Source organism: Mobula birostris, chromosome 10 (genome assembly GCF_030028105.1).
Source record: "Mobula birostris isolate sMobBir1 chromosome 10, sMobBir1.hap1, whole genome shotgun sequence".
Taxonomy (NCBI): domain Eukaryota; kingdom Metazoa; phylum Chordata; class Chondrichthyes; order Myliobatiformes; family Myliobatidae; genus Mobula; species Mobula birostris.
The window spans coordinates 125,508,652-125,514,651 of record NC_092379.1 but is presented as its reverse complement, the minus strand read 5'-3'; the positions used below and the strand labels follow the sequence as shown (position 1 = coordinate 125,514,651).

General features: G+C 42.2%; 1 long non-coding RNA gene across 1 annotated transcript in view; it reads left to right on the top strand.

Annotated features, from left to right (window-relative positions):
• Positions 1 to 223: 223 nt before the first annotated feature.
• Positions 224 to 6,000, top strand: part of LOC140204316 (uncharacterized) — a 92,066-nt gene continuing 86,289 nt past the window's right edge. Inside the window, exon 1 of the long non-coding RNA XR_011887587.1 lies at positions 224 to 302. This is a non-coding gene — a long non-coding RNA (uncharacterized lncRNA). The remainder of the gene's footprint in view (positions 303 to 6,000) is intronic.

Below are 6,000 nucleotides of genomic sequence, written 5' to 3'. Positions count from 1 at the left end.
CTAACATGACTCAGTAAAAACATTTAATCCTACTGCTCTGATTTTGTTCTTGCTCCGTGCATATATAACAAGATCAAGGAGTATGGTCCTGAAAAGTCAACTTTATTCCTCACCCCACAGATGTTGCCTGACATCCTGAGTATATCCCACATTCTCTGATTTTTTTTTTCCACAGATCATTCGTAATGGAACTGCATGGCAAAACATTCTCAAGAGGTAAAAACATTTAATCTCTTTCTGTGTCAGCTTGCATTCCAGAAGATACCTGAACTTCACACCATTGGGCAAGCAGCTGATGACAGGTAACATTTTTTGAAATTACACAATCGTTACAAGTTCTCCTCTTGTTAAAAATACAATATTTCCTGATCATATAAAACTCATGTTTACTCTATGTCATCTCCTTTAGGTTAAACCTTTTGTTTGTGATAAATCTGGGGTCATGGGAAGGAAGGAAGTGCGATTATTTTATGACCAGGACGCTGTTTATTATCTTGCAGGATTAAATTTTATTTACCCAATCAAAGGAGGAATATTATTGCTCTTGAGATAAGCACAACAATTCTGAGTGACTGGAAGTTGAACTTGTTTTTGTATAAAAGAAGGAGCTTTGGCCTAGATGGGTCTAAATGTCTGAGATGAGCAACACATCAACTTTTGTAATGGAGGAGTTAGGATTTTGAATGAAAATCAGGCATAATTTCTTGTTTGCATGTGGATATTTGACATCACTGAACAAATGATATGGATTCTGTGACTGAGACAATGTTAATGGCTGCATTGAGCTTTGTGTAGAGATAAAAGAAATGTTGGATTTTTTATTATGTTTTCTTTTCGAGATTGGGTGCAGTAGCAGCCACCCCCCCCCCAGTCCAACGAGCCAGAGCCCCTCAATCACACATGTGACCAACTAACCTACTAATCCATATGTCTTTGGAATGTGGGCAGAAACCTGAGCACCTGGATGAAACCCATGCGGTGACAGGGAACACGCACAAGTTCCTTACTGACAGTGGCGGAATTGGACCTGGGTTGCTACCGCTGTAACTGCATTACGCTAACCACCATGTTACCGCACGGTCCCCGAAGCCTTTAGTGGCAGCTGGACATATGGTTCCCTACCGCCAGTCATGTGAGCGGTCGGAGCAGGGGTGGGGAATCCCCATTGGATTTCAAGTCCAATTCCTTAACCACTCTGCCATTGCAGCTCCAGCTCCAGATCTATTGCTCCTATTCCAAGAAATATGGTTTTCTTATCGCTTCGACCTATATAATATTCTGGAACTTTTACCACTTGTCCTCCTTTGGCATACCTGTATTCTTTGATGTTGATGGTTGACTTGACTTTGACTTTATTATGACTTACATCCTTCATATACATGAGGAGTAAAAATCTTCACGTAATATCGCTGTCTAAGTGTGCAATGTGCAATTTATAGTAATTTATAATAAATAGTATACACAACAATACAACATAGAAATACAGTTGTGTCAGAATGAATTAATCAGTCTGATCTCCGTGGAAGAAGCTGTCCCGGAGCCTGTAGGTCCTGACTTTTATGCTGTGGCATCATTTCCTGGATGGTAGCAGCTGGAACAGTTTGTGGTTGGGGTGATTCAGGTCCCCAGTGTTTACACACCTGTCCTTGTAAATGTCCTGAATAGTGGGAAGTTCACATCTACAGATGCGCTGGGCTGTCTGCACCGCTCTCTGCAGAGTCCTGCGATTGAGGAAAGTACAGTTCCCATACCAGGCAGTGATGCAGCCGGTCAGGATGCTCTCAATGGTGCTCCTGTAGAAAGTTCTTAGGATTTGGGGACCCATACCAAACCTCTTCAGCCGTCTGAGGTGAAAGAGGCGCTGTTGTGCCTTTTTCACCACACAGCTGGTGTGTACAGACCACGTGAGATCATCAAAACCATTGTGAACAAACAGCAATAATGTTACTTGTGGTTAATTGCAAATACTGCCTTCCATAGCAGAATGAAAGGCCTAGATAGAGAGGGTGTTTCCTTTAGTGGGGGAGCCTAGGACCAAAGGGCACAGCCTCAGAATAAGGAGATGTCCCTTTTGAACAGAGATAAGGAGGAATTTCTTTAGCCAGAGGGTAGTGAACGTGTGGAATTCATTGCCACAGATGGCAGTGGAAGCTGTCAATGGGTATATTTAAAGCGGAGGTTGATAGGTTCTTGATTATTAGGCTATGGGGAGAAGGTAGAGGAATGGGTTTGAGAAGGATAATAAATCAGCCATGATTGAATGGTGGAACTGAATCAATGGGCTGAATGGCCTAACTCTGCTCCTGTGTTTTAGGGTCTTATGGTCTAAAATTTCCATTAATGATGACAATTTCTTGATTATCACCCTTACATTGAAAGTACATGCCTGACTCCTGTAATTGAGAGCAGTAGCCAATGTAAGTCAGGCAGCTGGGCGTCTCAGAGGTTCCTGGGACCGAAAACAAGAGCAGAGGTCAGAGCCTGAGAGAATAAACATCTCGTTTTACTGGTTTATCACAAGCAACGTATTGCACAGCAGGATCAGCAAAAGGAGTTTGCGTCCATGTACAAGGCCTCTTCAAGAAATATCCGTGTACAAGGCCTTTTCAAGAACAACGCAATAATTCATTCTCCAGATATATCTCCTCTTTTTTCATAGTTGGAGCAAAAGAGAGAGGGTTCTGTGATCATCCACAGAATTGCTGTAGTGCTAATTGGGAATGTATAGATAGCCCAAGCAAAAATGTCATTTTCATCAAAGTTTGTCCTGCCAAAGATTTCAGACATCTCACCTCTCCCGGAAGTTCCGGGAGTCTCCCGCATATCGATAGTGGCTCCCTGATGCCTGCAAATTATATACAATATCCCGGAAATTGATTTTTTTGAGAGCGAGCGAGAGAGATCGAGAGAGAGAGAGAGTTGCAAGGGCGAGAGAGTGAGAGTGAGGGAGAGAGATAGAGAGAGAGAGAGAGAGAGAGCACGCGGGAGCGAGAGCAAGAGAGAGAGAGAGCGCCATGTCAGAGTGTTCCAAAAAAAGAAAATATAAAACGTACATCACCCCGGACTACACTAAAGTGTACCCCTGCCTAGTAGCGGTCAACATAATGACAATGTTGCTCGCTGCACTGTTTGTGACAGTGACAAAAGACATGTTGAGGTGCGTTTAATAGGTGTCATTCGTTCATTAGCATAGCTAACATTATTTAAACCAGCTGGCTAGCTACTAAGGAGCTACTCTATTGCGGACATCCTACCTCTCCTAGAAGTTCTGGGGGTCTCCCGCAAATTGATGGTGCTACCTCCCTGAAATGAGTTTTTGCAGGGTGGGATGTCTGAGATTTGGAAGAAGGAACCATAGGTTAAGCTGCATACCACAGCAAACAAAACTCCGGAGGTATATTTTACATAATGAAATCTTTATATTCTACTGATAATGGACTTACATATTAAGTTCTATGTTCTTCATAAAAAGGACCTTCACCTTACATTCTGTAAGATGGTCACGTGAAGCCTTACAAGTTCACAACACAGAATAAGGACATTCTGTACAAACTTCTATCCCCATACTTTGCACTATTCAGGGCAGCCCAAACCAATCTTCACATTTTTACAGGTGGCACGGAAGCGTAGTGGTTCGCATAACACTCATACAGCACCAGCGACCTGGGTTCAGTTCCTGGAAAGAGGTTATACCTACTCCCCGTGACTGTGTTGGTTCTTCAGGGTGCTCCAGTTTCCTTCCACATTCCAGAGCCATATGGCCTAGTATGTTAATTGGTCACATAGGTGTATCTGGGTAATTCGGTCTTGTTAGGCCAGAAGGGCCTGTTACCATGCTGTTTCTTTATATTAAATTTAAAGTTAAAGTCTGTCTCGAGCCTTGCTAAAAGTTATCTTAATACTTTTTTTGTTAAAATAATTCTCTTATTTCCTAAATAACTGAAACATGCAAATTAAATCACTGGACATTGGACAAGAGCCTCCCTTTCTGATTATTTATTGTTCTGCCCAGAATGTACTGAATCCAATTCCAATGTTCGTATCACTAGCAATACAGAGATAAGAGATCAAACCTATAACCTCTCTCATCTTATTCTCTGTGTTATTTGGATGCACATACCATGAAGCCTTCAGAAAATGCTACATGAGATCTGAAATTAACATAATTTAATGACTTTAAAATGAGATGGCATAAAACATTGAATGTAACAGCACTGTGAAGGTCCTTCGTCTCACGGTGCTGTGTCAACCTTTTAACCTACCCTAAGATCAATCTAATCCTTCCTCACTGTATAGGCCTCCATTTTCCTGTCATCCATGTGCCTATCCGAGAGGTTCTTAAATGTTCCTAACACATTTGTCTCTCCCACCATGTTTGACAGGGCATTCCTGGCACCCACCACATTCTGTATCAAAAAGATACCTCTGACATCCATCTAGACTTTCCTCCAGTCACCTTAAAATTATACCCCTAATATTAGCCATTAATGCCCTGGGGAAAAGGCTCTGGCTGTCCTCATATTCTTGCACACCTCTATCAAATCCTTCAAATTCTTCCCCATCCTTCCCTCCAAGCCCTACCTAGCTCAACCTATCCTCATGATCAGAATCACGTTTAATATTACTGATAAATGTTGTGAATTTGTTGTTTTGCAGCAGCAGTATAGTGCAATACATTAAAAACTATAAATTACAATAAGAAAAATATATATATATATTTAAATTAAAAATCAATAAATTGAATTAAATTAAAAAAGATATGCTCACCAATCCAGGCAGCATTCTGGGTAAATCTACTCTGCCCCCAAATGAATAATAGAATCAGAGCAACAGTGAAACAAGTGGAAGAGAATGTTACGGTGTCATCCTGTCAAACTGTTCAAATTCACATTATATTTTTGACATACAGTCCTGGGCAAAAGTCTTAAGCATGTTATTTAGTTAGGGTGCCTAAGAGTTTTGCACAGTACTGTATTTATCAACGTGGAGTAGAGAGCGAGTTTGTAAATCTGGCAGGAGCAAAGGATGTTGAGAAAGGCGAGGGTAGAGTGCCGCAGGAGGAGTGTGGGGCAGGTGGCAGAGAAGGAGTGCCAGGGGTGGGTCGTGGATTGGGTGTAGGCACAGCCAGCCCGGAGACACCAAGCAAGGTCATTTGATTCCAAGCAATTGATTTATTGACTATTACAGAATGTCCCTCTGGTGCTTCCTGCTCTTACCCTCTCCCTTCCCCTTTCCACAACCATGATTCCCCTCTCCCTACCCCCCCTTCCCACTCTCAGTCCATAAAAGAGACCTATATCAGAATCAGGTCTATCATCACTCATATACGTCATGAAATTTGTTTTTTTTTGCAGCAGCAGTATAGTGCAATACATAAAATTACTACAGTACTTTGCAAACACCACAGTAGGCCATTTGGCCCAACGAGTCTGCTCCGCCATTTTATCATGAGCTGATCCATTTTATCCTATTTAGTCCCACTGCCCCGCCTTCTCACCATAACCTTTGATGCCCTGGATACTCAGATACCTATCAATCTCTGCCTTAAAGACACCCAATGACTTGGCCTCCACTGCTGCCCGTGGCAACGAATTCCATAGATTCACCACCCTCTGACTAAAAAAATTTTTTCGCATTTCTGTTCTGAAAGGGCGCCCTTCAATCCTGAAGTCATGCCCTCTCGTACTAGACTCCCCCATCATGGGAAACAACTTTGCCACATCCACTCTGTCCATGCCTTTTAACGTTCAAAATGTTTCTATGAGGTCTCTCCTCATTCTTCTAAACTCCAAGGAATACAGTCCAAAAGTGGACAAACGTTCCTCATATGTTAACCCTCTCATTCCCGGAATCATTCTAGTGAATCTTCTCTGTACCCTCTCCAACGTCAGCATATCCTTTCTTAAATAAGGAGACCAAAACTGCCCACAGTACTCCAAGTGAGGTCTCACCAGCGACTTATAGAGCCTCAACATCACATCCCTGCTCCTATACTCTATT